Below are 17350 nucleotides of genomic sequence, written 5' to 3'. Positions count from 1 at the left end.
TGTATTGAAGATCCCCATCAGTTTGCAGAATGCATTTTACACGTCAGGACAAGAGTTTTCTCTTTGATCGTTTTCCTGTCGGGTTTTGCAAATGTTTTGCGAGATTGCTCATTTACAATCAATGTGCATTGAAGATTGCAATCACTTCCAGAAGTTACTTGCCACATCTGCACAAGGTCCTTCTGCATGTGTGCACAATATGTTTGAGCTTAATCTTTGAGGTGTAGGGTTTTGCAAAGACTCGAGCAGATTGCTCTTTTACGGTCAATGTCCATTGAAGATCAAAATTGATTGCCGAAGGTGGGTCTGCTAAATTGTGCCAATATGTATCTGTCTGCTGAAATCACTATGACAATGCACTTGCAAATGTAAAGGGAAATTGACGTGAAACAAAAGCAAAAAGAGTGAACTTGAAAATCATGCCATTTGTGTCATTTATTAGGGAAGGAGTGACAGGCAGAGGTTAAATGAGCACAAGCTAGACTAGTATGTATCACAGCATCAATTGTCATAGAATTTTGACTTTGGTTATCTCCTTCTTGGTCACTAGTTATCGTGGTATAAGGTACTGTGCAACAGCAGGTAGGTTGGGAAAGCCTACCACACAAACTAAGGGATCCCCATTTATTAACCGCACTGCACATGGGCTCGTCCGGGATTTGAACCCGGGACCTCTCGCACCCTAAGCGAGAATCATACCCCTAGACCAACGAGCCCCTCATCCTGTCAGCTGCTACATGGTGTGTGGGATAAAAATCAGAGATTTTCAATTTCATGAATTTGCTTGGCAACAGAAAATTTCACCTTGCACTTTTTGTACACAGTTGTGTACATTCCTTCCTAAACAACCACGTTTTCAGCATAGCAGTCAGAAAATCATGCTTTAAATGACAGCAGGAACACACAGTTCCTTTTATCTTTGATGGGTTTTGATGGGTTTGGATATGCTGTTTTCCATAGAGTCTTGGTCATGCAAGAAGGACAGGAATGTTACATCTAGTAAAGCTGAAGTGCCATGAAGAACATTGGTGTTCTACGCTCAATGTCCATAGATCATTTTCTTATCGACTTTTACAAATGTTTGAGAAGATTGCTCTTTTACTCTAGATGTGTATTGAAGATCCCCATCAGTTTCCAGAATGCATTTTACACGTCAGGACAAGAGTTTTCTCTTTGATCGTTTTCCTGTCGGGTTTTGCAAATGTTTTGCGAGATTGCTCATTTACAATCAATGTGCAATGAAGATTGCAATCACTTCCAGAAGTTACTTGCCACATCTGCACAAGGTCCTTCTGCATGTGTGCACAATATTTTTGAGCTTAATCTTTGAGGTGTAGGGTTTTGCAAAGACTCGAGCAGATTGCTCTTTTACGGTCATTGTCCATTGAAGATCAAAATCGATTGCCGAAGGTGGGTCTGCTAAATTGTGCCAATATGTATCTGTCTGCTGAAATCACTATGACAATGCACATGCAAATGTAAAGGGAAATTGACGTGAAACAAAAGCAAAAAGAGTGAACTTGAAAATCATTCCATTTGTGTCATTTATTAGGGAAGGAGTGACAGGCAGAGGTTAAATGAGCACAAGCTAGACTAGTATGTATCACAGCATCAATTGTCATAGAATTTTGACTTTGGTTATCTCCTTCTTGGTCACTAGTTATCGTGGTATAAGGTACTGTGCAACAGCAGGTAGGTTGGGAAAGCCTACCACACAAACTAAGGGATCCCCATTTATTAACCGCACTGCACATGGGCTCGTCCGGGATTTGAACCCGGGACCTCTCGCACCCTAAGCGAGAATCATACCCCTAGACCAACGAGCCCCTCATCCTGTCAGCTGCTACATGGTGTGTGGGATAAAAATCAGAGATTTTCAATTTCATGAATTTGCTTGGCAACAGAAAATTTCACCTTGCACTTTTTGTACACAGTTGTGTATATTCCTTCCTAAACAACCACGTTTTCAGCATAGCAGTCAGAAAATCATGCTTTAAATGACAGCAGGAACACACAGTTCCTTTTATCTTTGATGGGTTTGGATATGCTGTTTTCCATAGAGTCTTGGTCATGCAAGAAGGACAGGAATGTTACATCTAGTAAAGCTGAAGTGCCATGAAGAACATTGCTGTTCTACGCTCAATGTCCATAGATCATTTTCTTATCGACTTTTACAAATGTTTGAGAAGATTGCTCTTTTACTCTAGATGTGTATTGAAGATCCCCATCAGTTTGCAGAATGCATTTTACACGTCAGGACAAGAGTTTTCTCTTTGATCGTTTTCCTGTCGGGTTTTGCAAATGTTTTGCGAGATTGCTCATTTACAATCAATGTGCATTGAAGATTGCAATCACTTCCAGAAGTTACTTGCCACATCTGCACAAGGTCCTTCTGCATGTGTGCACAATATGTTTGAGCTTAATCTTTAAGGTGTAGGGTTTTGCAAAGACTCGAGCAGATTGCTCTTTTACGGTCAATGTCCATTGAAGATCAAAATCGATTGCCGAAGGTGGGTCTGCTAAATTGTGCCAATATGTATCTGTCTGCTGAAATCACTATGACAATGCACTTGCAAATGTAAAGGGAAATTGACGTGAAACAAAAGCAAAAAGAGTGAACTTGAAAATCATGCCATTTGTGTCATTTATTAGGGAAGGAGTGACAGGCAGAGGTTAAATGAGCACAAGCTAGACTAGTATGTATCACAGCATCAATTGTCATAGAATTTTGACTTTGGTTATCTCCTTCAAGGTCACTAGTTATTGTAGTATAAGGTACTGTGCAACAGCAGATAGGTTGGGAAAGCCTACCACACAAACTAAGGGATCCCCGTTTATTAACCGCACTGCACATGGGCTCGTCCGGGATTTGAACCCGGGACCTCTCGCACCCTAAGCGAGAATCATACCCCTAGACCAACGAGCCCCTCATCCTGTCAGCTGCTACATGGTGTGTGGGATAAAAATCAGAGTTTTTCAATTTCCTGAATTTGCTTGGCAACAGAAAATTTCACCTTGCACTTTTTGTACACAGTTATGTATATTCCTTCCTTAACAACCACGTTTTCAGCATAGCAGTCAGAAAATCATGCTTTAAATAACAACAGGAACACACAGTTCCTTTTATCTTTGATGGGTTTGGATATGCTGTTTTCCATAGAGTCTTGGTCATGCAAGAAGGACAGGAATGTTACATCTAGTAAAGCTGAAGTGCCATGAAGAACATTGCTGTTCAACGCTCAATGTCCATAGATCATTTTCTTATCGACTTTTACAAATGTTTGAGAAGATTGCTCTTTTACTCTAGATGTGTATTGAAGATCCCCATCAGTTTGCAGAATGCATTTTACACGTCAGGACAAGAGTTTTCTCTTTGATCGTTTTCCTGTCGGGTTTTGCAAATGTTTTGCGAGATTGCTCATTTACAATCAAAGTGCATTGAAGATTGCAATCACTTCCAGAAGTTACTTGCCACATCTGCACAAGGTCCTTCTGCATGTGTGCACAATATGTTTGAGCTTAATCTTTGAGGTGTAGGGTTTTGCAAAGACTCGAGCAGATTGCTCTTTTACGGTCAATGTCCATTGAAGATCAAAATTGATTGCCGAAGGTGGGTCTGCTAAATTGTGCCAATATGTATCTGTCTGCTGAAATCACTATGACAATGCACTTGCAAATGTAAAGGGAAATTGACGTGAAACAAAAGCAAAAAGAGTGAACTTGAAAATCATGCCATTTGTGTCATTTATTAGGGAAGGAGTGACAGGCAGAGGTTAAATGAGCACAAGCTAGACTAGTATGTATCACAGCATCAATTGTCATAGAATTTTGACTTTGGTTATCTCCTTCAAGGTCACTAGTTATTGTGGTATAAGGTACTGTGCAACAGCAGATAGGTTGGGAAAGCCTACAACAACAAACTAAGGGATCCCCATTTATTAACCGCACTGCACATGGGCTCGTCCTGGATTTGAACCCGGGACCTCTCGCATCCTAAGCGAGAACCATACCCCTAGACCAACAAGCCCCTCATCCTGTCAGCTGCTACATGGTGTGTGGGATAAAAATCAGAGATTTTCAATTTCATGAATTTGCTTGGCAACAGAAAATTTCACCTTGCACTTTTTGTACACAGTTGTGTACATTCCTTCCTAAACAACCACGTTTTCAGCATAGCAGTCAGAAAATCATGCTTTAAATGACAGCAGGAACACACAGTTCCTTTTATCTTTGATGGGTTTGGATATGCTGTTTTCCATAGAATCTTGGTCATGCAAGAAGGACAGGAATGTTACATCTAGTAAAGCTGAAGTGCCATGAAGAACATTGCTGTTCTACGCTCAATGTCCATAGATCATTTTCTTATCGACTTTTACAAATGTTTGAGAAGATTGCTCTTTTACTCTAGATGTGTATTGAAGATCCCCATCAGTTTGCAGAATGCATTTTACATGTCAGGACAAGAGTTTTCTCTTTGATCGTTTTCCTGTTGGGTTTTGCAAATGTTTTGCGAGATTGCTCATTTACAATCAATGTGCATTGAAGATTGCAATCACTTCCAGAAGTTACTTGCCACATCCGCACAAGGTCCTTCTGCATGTGTGCAAAATATGTTTGAGCTTAATCTTTGAGGTGTAGGGTTTTGCAAAGACTCGAGCAGATTGCTCTTTTACGGTCAATGTCCATTGAAGATCAAAATCGATTGCCGAAGGTGGGTCTGCTAAATTGTGCCAATATGAATCTGTCTGCTGAAATCACTATGACAATGCACTTGCAAATGTAAAGGGAAATTGACGTGAAACAAAAGCAAAAAGAGTGAACTTGAAAATCATGCCATTTGTGTCATTTATTAGGGAAGGAGTGACAGGCAGAGGTTAAATGAGCACAAGCTAGACTAGTATGTATCACAGCATCAATTGTCATAGAATTTTGACTTTGGTTATCTCCTTCAAGGTCACTAGTTATTGTAGTATAAGGTACTGTGCAACAGCAGATAGGTTGGGAAAGCCTACCACACAAACTAAGGGATCCCCATTTATTAACCGCACTGCACATGGGCTCGTCCGTGATTTGAACCTGGGACCTCTCGCATCCTAAGCGAGAATCATACCCCTAGACCAAAAGAGCCCCTCGTCCTGTCAGCTGCTACATGGTGTGTGGGATAAAAATCAGAGATTTTCAATTTCATGAATTTGCTTGGCAACAGAAAATTTCACCTTGCACTTTTTGTACACAGTTGTGTACATTCCTTCCTAAACAACCACGTTTTCAGCATAGCAGTCAGAAAATCATGCTTTAAATGACAGCAGGAACACACAGTTCCTTTTATCTTTGATGGGTTTTAATGGGTTTGGATATGCTGTTTTCCATAGAGTCTTGGTCATGCAAGAAGGACAGGAATGTTACATCTAGTAAAGCTGAAGTGCCATGAAGAACATTGCTGTTCTACGCTCAATGTCCATAGATCATTTTCTTATCGACTTTTACAAATGTTTGAGAAGATTGCTCTTTTACTCTAGATGTGTATTGAAGATCCCCATCAGTTTGCAGAATGCATTTTACATGTCAGGACAAGAGTTTTCTCTTTGATCGTTTTCCTGTTGGGTTTTGCAAATGTTTTGCGAGATTGCTCATTTACAATCAATGTGCATTGAAGATTGCAATCACTTCCAGAAGTTACTTGCCACATCTGCACAAGGTCCTTCTGCATGTGTGCAAAATATGTTTGAGCTTAATCTTTGAGGTGTAGGGTTTTGCAAAGACTCGAGCAGATTGCTCTTTTACGGTCAATGTCCATTGAAGATCAAAATCGATTGCCGAAGGTGGGTCTGCTAAATTGTGCCAATATGAATCTGTCTGCTGAAATCACTATGACAATGCACTTGCAAATGTAAAGGGAAATTGACGTGAAACAAAAGCAAAAAGAGTGAACTTGAAAATCATGCCATTTGTGTCATTTATTAGGGAAGGAGTGACAGGCAGAGGTTAAATGAGCACAAGCTAGACTAGTATGTATCACAGCACCAATTGTCATAGAATTTTGACTTTGGATATCTCCTTCTTGGTCACTAGTTATCGTGGTATAAGGTACTGTGCAACAGCAGATAGGTTGGGAAAGCCTACCACACAAACTAAGGGATCCCCATTTATTAATCGCACTGCACATGGGCTCGTCCGGGATTTGAACCCGGGACCTCTCGCACCCTAAGCGAGAATCATACCCCTAGACCAACGAGCCCCTCATCCTGTCAGCTGTTACATGGTGCGTGGGATAAAAATCAGAGATTTTCAATTTCATGAATTTGCTTGGCAACAGAAAATTTCACCTTGCACTTTTTGTACACAGTTGTGTACATTCCTTCCTAAACAACCACGTTTTCAGCATAGCAGTCAGAAAATCATGCTTTAAATGACAGCAGGAACACACAGTTCCTTTTGTCTTTGATGGGTTTTGATGGGTTTGGATATGCTGTTTTCCATAGAGTCTTGGTCATGCAAGAAGGACAGGAACGTTACATCTAGTAAAGCTGAAGTGCCATGAAGAACATTGCTGTTCTACGCTCAATGTCCATAGATCATTTTCTTATCGACTTTTACAAATGTTTGAGAAGATTGCTCTTTTTCTCTAGATGTGTATTGAAGATTCCCATCAGTTTGCAGAATGCATTTTACATGTCAGGACAAGAGTTTTCTCTTTGATCGTTTTCCTGTCGGGTTTTGCAAATCTTTTGCGAGATTGCTCATTTACAATCAATGTGCATTGAAGATTGCAATCACTTCCAGAAGTTACTTGCCACATCTGCACAAGGTGCTTCTGCATGTGTGCACAATATGTTTGAGCTTAATCTTGGAGGTGTAGGGTTTTGCAAAGACTCGAGCAGATTGCTCTTTTACGGTCAATGTCCATTGAAGATCAAAATCGATTGCCGAAGGTGGGTCTGCTAAATTGTGCCAATATGTATCTGTCTGCTGAAATCACTATGACAATGCACTTGCAAATGTAAAGGGAAATTGACGTGAAACAAAAGCAAAAAGAGTGAACTTGAAAATCATGCCATTTGTGTCATTTATTAGGGAAGGAGTGACAGGCAGAGGTTAAATGAGCACAAGCTAGACTAGTATGTATCACAGCATCAATTGTCATAGAATTTTGACTTTGGTTATCTCCTTCAAGGTCACTAGTTATTGTAGTATAAGGTACTGTGCAACAGCAGATAGGTTGGGAAAGCCTACCACACAAACTAAGGGATCCCCATTTATTAACCGCACTGCACATGGGCTCGTCCACGATTTGAACCCGGGACCTCTCGCATCCTAAGCGAGAATCATACCCCTAGACCAAAAGAGCCCCTCATCCTGTCAGCTGCTACATGGTGTGTGGGATAAAAATCAGAGATTTTCAATTTCATGAATTTGCTTGGCAACAGAAAATTTCACCTTGCACTTTTTGTACACAGTTGTGTACATTCCTTCCTAAACAACCACGTTTTCAGCATAGCAGTCAGAAAATCATGCTTTAAATGACAGCAGGAACACACAGTTCCTTTTATCTTTGATGGGTTTTAATGGGTTTGGATATGCTGTTTTCCATAGAGACTTGGTCATGCAAGAAGGACAGGAATGTTACATCTAGTAAAGCTGAAGTGCCATGAAGAACATTGCTGTTCTACGCTCAATGTCCATAGATCATTTTCTTATCGACTTTTACAAATGTTTGAGAAGATTGCTCTTTTACTCTAGATGTGTATTGAAGATCCCCATCAGTTTGCAGAATGCATTTTACATGTCAGGACAAGAGTTTTCTCTTTGATCGTTTTCCTGTTGGGTTTTGCAAATGTTTTGCGAGATTGCTCATTTACAATCAATGTGCATTGAAGATTGCAATCACTTCCAGAAGTTACTTGCCACATCTGCACAAGGTCCTTCTGCATGTGTGCAAAATATGTTTGAGCTTAATCTTTGAGGTGTAGGGTTTTGCAAAGACTCGAGCAGATTGCTCTTTTACGGTCAATGTCCATTGAAGATCAAAATCGATTGCCGAAGGTGGGTCTGCTAAATTGTGCCAATATGAATCTGTCTGCTGAAATCACTATGACAATGCACTTGCAAATGTAAAGGGAAATTGACGTGAAACAAAAGCAAAAAGAGTGAACTTGAAAATCATGCCATTTGTGTCATTTATTAGGGAAGGAGTGACAGGCAGAGGTTAAATGAGCACAAGCTAGACTAGTATGTATCACAGCATCAATTGTCATAGAATTTTGACTTTGATTATCTCCTTCAAGGTCACTAGTTATTGTAGTATAAGGTACTGTGCAACAGCAGATAGGTTGGGAAAGCCTACCACACAAACTAAGGGATCCCCATTTATTAACCGCACTGCACATGGGCTCGTCCGTGATTTGAACCCGGGACCTCTCGCATCCTAAGCGAGAATCATACCCCTAGACCAAAAGAGCCCCTCATCCTGTCAGCTGCTACATGGTGTGTGGGATAAAAATCAGAGATTTTCAATTTCATGAATTTGCTTGGCAACAGAAAATTTCACCTTGCACTTTTTGTACACAGTTGTGTACATTCCTTCCTAAACAACCACGTTTTCAGCATAGCAGTCAGAAAATCATGCTTTAAATGACAGCAGGAACACACAGTTCCTTTTATCTTTGATGGGTTTTAATGGGTTTGGATATGCTGTTTTCCATAGAGTCTTGGTCATGCAAGAAGGACAGGAATGTTACATCTAGTAAAGCTGAAGTGCCATGAAGAACATTGCTGTTCTACGCTCAATGTCCATAGATCATTTTCTTATCGACTTTTACAAATGTTTGAGAAGATTGCTCTTTTACTCTAGATGTGTATTGAAGATCCCCATCAGTTTGCAGAATGCATTTTACATGTCAGGACAAGAGTTTTCTCTTTGATCGTTTTCCTGTTGGGTTTTGCAAATGTTTTGCGAGATTGCTCATTTACAATCAATGTGCATTGAAGATTGCAATCACTTCCAGAAGTTACTTGCCACATCTGCACAAGGTCCTTCTGCATGTGTGCAAAATATGTTTGAGCTTAATCTTTGAGGTGTAGGGTTTTGCAAAGACTCGAGCAGATTGCTCTTTTACGGTCAATGTCCATTGAAGATCAAAATCGATTGCCGAAGGTGGGTCTGCTAAATTGTGCCAATATGAATCTGTCTGCTGAAATCACTATGACAATGCACTTGCAAATGTAAAGGGAAATTGACGTGAAACAAAAGCAAAAAGAGTGAACTTGAAAATCATGCCATTTGTGTCATTTATTAGGGAAGGAGTGACAGGCAGAGGTTAAATGAGCACAAGCTAGACTAGTATGTATCACAGCACCAATTGTCATAGAATTTTGACTTTGGATATCTCCTTCTTGGTCACTAGTTATCGTGGTATAAGGTACTGTGCAACAGCAGATAGGTTGGGAAAGCCTACCACACAAACTAAGGGATCCCCATTTATTAATCGCACTGCACATGGGCTCGTCCGGGATTTGAACCCGGGACCTCTCGCACCCTAAGCGAGAATCATACCCCTAGACCAACGAGCCCCTCATCCTGTCAGCTGTTACATGGTGCGTGGGATAAAAATCAGAGATTTTCAATTTCATGAATTTGCTTGGCAACAGAAAATTTCACCTTGCACTTTTTGTACACAGTTGTGTACATTCCTTCCTAAACAACCACGTTTTCAGCATAGCAGTCAGAAAATCATGCTTTAAATGACAGCAGGAACACACAGTTCCTATTGTCTTTGATGGGTTTTGATGGGTTTGGATATGCTGTTTTCCATAGAGTCTTGGTCATGCAAGAAGGACAGGAACGTTACATCTAGTAAAGCTGAAGTGCCATGAAGAACATTGCTGTTCAACGCTCAATGTCCATAGATCATTTTCTTATCGACTTTTACAAATGTTTGAGAAGATTGCTCTTTTTCTCTAGATGTGTATTGAAGATTCCCATCAGTTTGCAGAATGCATTTTACATGTCAGGACAAGAGTTTTCTCTTTGATCGTTTTCCTGTCGGGTTTTGCAAATCTTTTGCGAGATTGCTCATTTACAATCAATGTGCATTGAAGATTGCAATCACTTCCAGAAGTTACTTGCCACATCTGCACAAGGTGCTTCTGCATGTGTGCACAATATGTTTGAGCTTAATCTTGGAGGTGTAGGGTTTTGCAAAGACTCGAGCAGATTGCTCTTTTACGGTCAATGTCCATTGAAGATCAAAATCGATTGCCGAAGGTGGGTCTGCTAAATTGTGCCAATATGTATCTGTCTGCTGAAATCACTATGACAATGCACTTGCAAATGTAAAGGGAAATTGACGTGAAACAAAAGCAAAAAGAGTGAACTTGAAAATCATGCCATTTGAGTCATTTATTAGGGAAGGAGTGACAGGCAGAGGTTAAATGAGCACAAGCTAGACTAGTATGTATCACAGCATCAATTGTCATAGAATTTTGACTTTGGTTATCTCCTTCAAGGTCACTAGTTATTGTAGTATAAGGTACTGTGCAACAGCAGATAGGTTGGGAAAGCCTACCACACAAACTAAGGGATCCCCATTTATTAACCGCACTGCACATGGGCTCGTCCAGGTTTTGAACCCGGGACCTCTCGCACCCTAAGCGAGAATCATACCCCTAGACCAACGAGCCCCTCATCCTGTCAGCTGCTACATGGTGTGTGGGATAAAAATCAGAGATTTTCAATTTCATGAATTTGCTTGGCAACAGAAAATTTCACCTTGCACTTTTTGAACACAGTTATGTACATTCCTTCCTAAACAACTACGTTTTCAGCATAGCAGTCAGAAAATCATGCTTTAAATGACAGCAGGAACACAGAGTTCCTTTTATCTTTGATGGGTTTGGATATGCTGTTTTCCATAGAATCTTGGTCATGCAAGAAGGACAGGAATGTTACATCTAGTAAAGCTGAAGTGCCATGAAGAACATTGCTGTTCTACGCTCAATGTCCATAGATCATTTTCTTATCGACTTTTACAAATGTTTGAGAAGATTGCTCTTTTACTCTAGATGTGTATTGAAGATCCCCATCAGTTTGCAGAATGCATTTTACACGTCAGGACAAGAGTTTTCTCTTTGATCGTTTTCCTGTCGGGTTTTGCAAATGTTTTGCGAGATTGCTCATTTACAATCAATGTCCATTGAAGATTTCAATCACTTCCGGAAGTTACTTGCCACATCTGCACAAGGTCCTTCTGCATGTGTGCACAATATGTTTGAGCTTAATCTTTGAGGTGTAGGGTTTTGCAAAGACTCGAGCAGATTGCTCTTTTACGGTCAATGTCCATTGAAGATCAAAATCGATTGCCGAAGGTGGGTCTGCTAAATTGTGCCAATATGTATCTGTCTGCTGAAATCACTATGACAATGCACTTGCAAATGTAAAGGGAAATTGACGTGAAACAAAAGCAAAAAGAGTGAACTTGAAAATCATGCCATTTGTGTCATTTATTAGGGAAGGAGTGACAGGCAGAGGTTAAATGAGCACAAGCTAGACTAGTATGTATCACAGCATCAATTGTCATAGAATTTTGACTTTGGTTATCTCCTTCAAGGTCACTAGTTATTGTAGTATAAGGTACTGTGCAACAGCAGATAGGTTGGGAAAGCAAACTAAGGGATCCCCTTTTATTAACCACACTGCACATGGGCTCGTCCGGGATTTGAACCCGGGACCTCTCGCACCCTAAGCGAGAATCATACCCCTAGACCAACGAGCCCCTCATCCTGTCAGCTGCTACATGGTGTGTGGGATAAAAATCAGAGATTTTCAATTTCATGAATTTGCTTGGCAACAGAAAATTTCACCTTGCACTTTTTGTACACAGTTGTGTACATTCCTTCCTAAACAACCACGTTTTCAGCATAGCAGTCAGAAAATCATGCTTTAAATGACAGCAGGAACACACAGTTCCTTTTATCTTTGATGGGTTTTGATGGGTTTGGATATGCTGTTTTCCATAGAGTCTTGGTCATGCAAGAAGGACAGGAATGTTACATCTAGTAAAGCTGAAGTGTCATGAAGAACATTGCTGTTCAACGCTCAATGTCCATTGATCATTTTCTTATCGACTTTTACAAATGTTTGAGAAGATTGCTCTTTTACTCTAGATGTATATTGAAGATTCCCATCAGTTTGCAGAATGCATTTTACATGTCAGGATAAGAGTTTTCTCTTTGATCGTTTTCCTGTCGGGTTTTGCAAATCTTTTGCGAGATTGCTCATTTACAATCAATGTGCATTGAAGATTGCAATCACTTCCAGAAGTTACTTGCCACATCTGCACAAGGTCCTTCTGCATGTGTGCACAATATGTTTGAGCTTAATCTTTGAGGTGTAGGGTTTTGCAAAGACTCGAGCAGATTGCTCTTTTACGGTCAATGTCCATTGAAGATCAAAATTGATTGCCGAAGGTGGGTCTGCTAAATTGTGCCAATATGTATCTGTCTGCTGAAATCACTATGACAATGCACTTGCAAATGTAAAGGGAAATTGACGTGAAACAAAAGCAAAAAGAGTGAACTTGAAAATCATGCCATTTGTGTCATTTATTAGGGAAGGAGTGACAGGCAGAGGTTAAATGAGCACAAGCTAGACTAGTATGTATCACAGCACCAATTGTCATAGAATTTTGACTTTGGATATCTCCTTCTTGGTCACTAGTTATCGTGGTATAAGGTACTGTGCAACAGCAGGTAGGTTGGGAAAGCCTACCACACAAACTAAGGGATCCCCATTTATTAACCGCACTGCACATGGGCTCGTCCGGGATTTGAACCCGAGACCTCTCGCATCCTAAGCGAGAATCATACCCCTAGACCAACAAGCCCCTCATCCTGTCAGCTGCTACATGGTGTGTGGGATAAAAATCAGAGATTTTCAATTTCATGAATTTGCTTGGCAACAGAAAATTTCACCTTTCACTTTTTGTACACAGTTGTGTACATTCCTTCCTAAACAACCACGTTTTCAGCATAGCAGTCAGAAAATCATGCTTTAAATGACAGCAGGAACACACAGTTCCTTTTATCTTTGATGGGATTTAATGGGTTTGGATATGCTGTTTTCCATAGAGTCTTGGTCATGCAAGAAGGACAGGAATGTTACATCTAGTAAAGCTGAAGTGCCATGAAGAACATTGCTGTTCTACGCTCAATGTCCATAGATCATTTTCTTATCGACTTTTACAAATGTTTGAGAAGATTGCTCTTTTACTCTAGATGTGTATTGAAGATCCCCATCAGTTTGCAGAATGCATTTTACACGTCAGGACAAGAGTTTTCTCTTTGATCGTTTTCCTGTCGGGTTTTGCAAATGTTTTGCGAGATTGCTCATTTACAATCAATGTGCATTGAAGATTGCAATCACTTCCAGAAGTTACTTGCCACATCTGCACAAGGTCCTTCTGCATGTGTGCACAATATGTTTGAGCTTAATCATTGAGGTGTAGGGTTTTGCAAAGACTCGAGCAGATTGCTCTTTTACGGTCAATGTCCATTGAAGATCAAAATCGATTGCCGAAGGTGGGTCTGCTAAATTGTGCCAATATGTATCTGTCTGCTGAAATCACTATGACAATGCACTTGCAAATGTAAAGGGAAATTGACGTGAAACAAAAGCAAAAAGAGTGAACTTGAAAATCATGCCATTTGTGTCATTTATTAGGGAAGGAGTGACAGGCAGAGGTTAAATGAGCACAAGCTAGACTAGTATGTATCACAGCATCAATTGTCATAGAATTTTGACTTTGGTTATCTCCTTCAAGGTCACTAGTTATTGTAGTATAAGGTACTGTGCAACAGCAGATAGGTTGGGAAAGCAAACTAAGGGATCCCCTTTTATTAACCGCACTGCACATGGGCTCGTCCGGGATTTGAACCCGGGACCTCTCGCACCCTAAGCGAGAATCATACCCCTAGACCAACGAGCCCCTCATCCTGTCAGCTGCTACATGGTGTGTGGGATAAAAATCAGAGATTTTCAATTTCATGAATTTGCTTGGCAACAGAAAATTTCACCTTGCACTTTTTGTACACAGTTGTGTACATTCCTTCCTAAACAACCACGTTTTCAGCATAGCAGTCAGAAAATCATGCTTTAAATGACGGCAGGAACACACAGTTCCTTTTATATTTGATGGGTTTTGATATGCTGTTTTCCATAGAGTCTTGGTCATGCAAGAAGGACAGGAATGTTACATCCAGTAAAGCTGAAGTGCCATGAAGAACATTGCTGTTCTACGCTCAATGTCCATAGATCATTTTCTTATCGACTTTTACAAATGTTTGAGAAGATTGCTCTTTTACTCTAGATGTGTATTGAAGATCCCCATCAGTTTGCAGAATGCATTTTACACGTCAGGACAAGAGTTTTCTCTTTGATCGTTTTCCTGTCGGGTTTTGCAAATGTTTTGCGAGATTGCTCATTTACAATCAATGTGCATTGAAGATTGCAATCACTTCCAGAAGTTACTTGCCACATCTGCACAAGGTCCTTCTGCATGTGTGCACAATATGTTTGAGCTTAATCTTTGAGGTGTAGGGTTTTGCAAAGACTCGAGCAGATTGCTCTTTTACGGTCAATGTCCATTGAAGATCAAAATCGATTGCCGAAGGTGGGTCTGCTAAATTGTGCCAATATGTATCTGTCTGCTGAAATCACTATGACAATGCACTTGCAAATGTAAAGGGAAATTGACGTGAAACAAAAGCAAAAAGAGTGAACTTGAAAATCATGCCATTTGTGTCATTTATTAGGGAAGGAGTGACAGGCAGAGGTTAAATGAGCACAAGCTAGACTAGTATGTATCACAGCATCAATTGTCATAGAATTTTGACTTTGGTTATCTCCTTCAAGGTCACTAGTTATTGTAGTATAAGGTACTGTGCAACAGCAGATAGGTTGGGAAAGCCTACCACACAAACTAAGGGATCCCCATTTATTAACCGCACTGCACATGGGCTCGTCCGGGATTTGAACCCGGGACCTCTCGCACCCTAAGCGAGAATCATACCTCTAGACCAACGAGCCCCTCATCCTGTCATCTGCTACATGGTGTGTGGGATAAAAATCAGAGATTTTCAATTTCATGAATTTGCTTGGCAACAGAAAATTTCACCTTGCACTTTTTGTACACAGTTGTGTACATTCCTTCCTAAACAACCACGTTTTCAGCATAGCAGTCAGAAAATCATGCTTTAAATGACAGCAGGAACACACAGTTCCTTTTATCTTTGATGGGTTTTAATGGGTTTGGATATGCTGTTTTCCATAGAGTCTTGGTCATGCAAGAAGGACAGGAATGTTACATCTAGTAAAGCTGAAGTGCCATGAAGAACATTGCTGTTCTACGCTCAATGTCCATAGATCATTTTCTTATCGACTTTTACAAATGTTTGAGAAGATTGCTCTTTTACTCTAGATGTGTATTGAAGATCCCCATCAGTTTGCAGAATGCATTTTACACGTCAGGACAAGAGTTTTCTCTTTGATCGTTTTCCTGTCGGGTTTTGCAAATGTTTTGCGAGATTGCTCATTTACAATCAATGTGCATTGAAGATTGCAATCACTTCCAGAAGTTACTTGCCACATCTGCACAAGGTCCTTCTGCATGTGTGCACAATATGTTTGAGCTTAATCTTTGAGGTGTAGGGTTTTGCAAAGACCCGAGCAGATTGCTCTTTTACGGTCAATGTCCATTGAAGATCAAAATTGATTGCCGAAGGTGGGTCTGCTAAATTGTGCCAATATGTATCTGTCTGCTGAAATCACTATGACAATGCACTTGCAAATGTAAAGGGAAATTGACGTGAAACAAAAGCAAAAAGAGTGAACTTGAAAATCATGCCATTTGTGTCATTTATTAGGGAAGGAGTGACAGGCAGAGGTTAAATGAGCACAAGCTAGACTAGTATGTATCACAGCATCAATTGTCATAGAATTTTGACTTTGGTTATCTCCTTCAAGGTCACTAGTTATTGTAGTATAAGGTACTGTGCAACAGCAGATAGGTTGGGAAAGCCTACCACACAAACTAAGGGATCCCCATTTATTAACCGCACTGCACATGGGCTCGTCCGCGATTTGAACCCGTGACCTCTCGCATCCTAAGCGAGAATCATACCCCTAGACCAAAAGAGCCCCTCATCCTGTCAGCTGCTACATGGTGTGTGGGATAAAAATCAGAGATTTTCAATTTCATGAATTTGCTTGGCAACAGAAAATTTCACCTTGCACTTTTTGTACACAGTTGTGTACATTCCTTCCTAAACAACCACGTTTTCAGCATAGCAGTCAGAAAATCATGCTTTAAATGACAGCAGGAACACACAGTTCCTTTTATCTTTGATGGGTTTTAATGGGTTTGGATATGCTGTTTTCCATAGAGTCTTGGTCATGCAAGAAGGACAGGAATGTTACATCTAGTATAGCTGAAGTGCGATGAAGAACATTGCTGTTCTACGCTCAATGTCCATAGATCATTTTCTTATCGACTTTTACAAATGTTTGAGAAGATTGCTCTTTTACTCTACATGTGTATTGAAGATCCCCATCAGTTTGCAGAATGCATTTTACATGTCAGGACAAGAGTTTTCTCTTTGATCGTTTTCCTGTTGGGTTTTGCAAATGTTTTGCGAGATTGCTCATTTACAATCAATGTGCATTGAAGATTGCAATCACTTCCAGAAGTTACTTGCCACATCTGCACAAGGTCCTTCTGCATGTGTGCAAAATATGTTTGAGCTTAATCTTTGAGGTGTAGGGTTTTGCAAAGACTCGAGCAGATTGCTCTTTTACGGTCAATGTCCATTGAAGATCAAAATCGATTGCCGAAGGTGGGTCTGCTAAATTGTGCCAATATGTATCTGTCTGCTGAAATCACTATGACAATGCACTTGCAAATGTAAAGGGAAATTGACGTGAAACAAAAGCAAAAAGAGTGAACTTGAAAATCATGCCATTTGTGTCATTTATTAGGGAAGGAGTGACAGGCAGAGGTTAAATGAGCACAAGCTAGACTAGTATGTATCACAGCATCAATTGTCATAGAATTTTGACTTTGGTTATCTCCTTCAAGGTAACTAGTTATTGTAGTATAAGGTACTGTGCAACAGCAGATAGGTTGGGAAAGCCTACCACACAAACTAAGGGATCCCCATTTATTAACCGCACTGCACATGGGCTCGTCCGCGATTTGAACCCGGGACCTCTCGCATCCTTAGCGAGAATCATACCCCTAGACCAAAAGAGCCCCTCATCCTGTCAGCTGCTACATGGTGTGTGGGATAAAAATCAGAG

General features: G+C 40.4%; 10 non-coding genes across 10 annotated transcripts; all 10 read right to left on the bottom strand.

The window, feature by feature from the left end:
• Nucleotides 1-644: 644 nt before the first annotated feature.
• trnap-agg (transfer RNA proline (anticodon AGG)) lies at nt 645-716 on the bottom strand. Its single transcript has one exon. It is a non-coding gene; the product is annotated as a tRNA-Pro (tRNA).
• A 1038-nt stretch (nt 717-1754) lies between these two features.
• trnap-agg (transfer RNA proline (anticodon AGG)) lies at nt 1755-1826 on the bottom strand. Its single transcript has one exon. It is a non-coding gene; the product is annotated as a tRNA-Pro (tRNA).
• A 1028-nt stretch (nt 1827-2854) lies between these two features.
• trnap-agg (transfer RNA proline (anticodon AGG)) lies at nt 2855-2926 on the bottom strand. The gene has a single exon. It is a non-coding gene; the product is annotated as a tRNA-Pro (tRNA).
• A 3240-nt stretch (nt 2927-6166) lies between these two features.
• On the bottom strand, nt 6167-6238 carry trnap-agg (transfer RNA proline (anticodon AGG)). The gene has a single exon. It is a non-coding gene; the product is annotated as a tRNA-Pro (tRNA).
• A 3260-nt stretch (nt 6239-9498) lies between these two features.
• Nucleotides 9499-9570, bottom strand: trnap-agg (transfer RNA proline (anticodon AGG)). Its single transcript has one exon. It is a non-coding gene; the product is annotated as a tRNA-Pro (tRNA).
• A 1038-nt stretch (nt 9571-10608) lies between these two features.
• On the bottom strand, nt 10609-10680 carry trnap-agg (transfer RNA proline (anticodon AGG)). The gene has a single exon. It is a non-coding gene; the product is annotated as a tRNA-Pro (tRNA).
• A 1019-nt stretch (nt 10681-11699) lies between these two features.
• On the bottom strand, nt 11700-11771 carry trnap-agg (transfer RNA proline (anticodon AGG)). The gene has a single exon. It is a non-coding gene; the product is annotated as a tRNA-Pro (tRNA).
• A 1038-nt stretch (nt 11772-12809) lies between these two features.
• Nucleotides 12810-12881, bottom strand: trnap-agg (transfer RNA proline (anticodon AGG)). The gene has a single exon. It is a non-coding gene; the product is annotated as a tRNA-Pro (tRNA).
• Nucleotides 12882-13910: 1029 nt separating this feature from the next.
• Nucleotides 13911-13982, bottom strand: trnap-agg (transfer RNA proline (anticodon AGG)). The gene has a single exon. It is a non-coding gene; the product is annotated as a tRNA-Pro (tRNA).
• Nucleotides 13983-15010: 1028 nt separating this feature from the next.
• On the bottom strand, nt 15011-15082 carry trnap-agg (transfer RNA proline (anticodon AGG)). The gene has a single exon. It is a non-coding gene; the product is annotated as a tRNA-Pro (tRNA).
• Nucleotides 15083-17350: the final 2268 nt, after the last annotated feature.

Source organism: Paramormyrops kingsleyae, chromosome 5, assembly GCF_048594095.1.
Source record: "Paramormyrops kingsleyae isolate MSU_618 chromosome 5, PKINGS_0.4, whole genome shotgun sequence".
Taxonomy (NCBI): domain Eukaryota; kingdom Metazoa; phylum Chordata; class Actinopteri; order Osteoglossiformes; family Mormyridae; genus Paramormyrops; species Paramormyrops kingsleyae.
The sequence above is the reverse complement of the archived record's forward strand: the minus strand, read 5'-3'. Positions and strand labels throughout refer to the sequence as shown.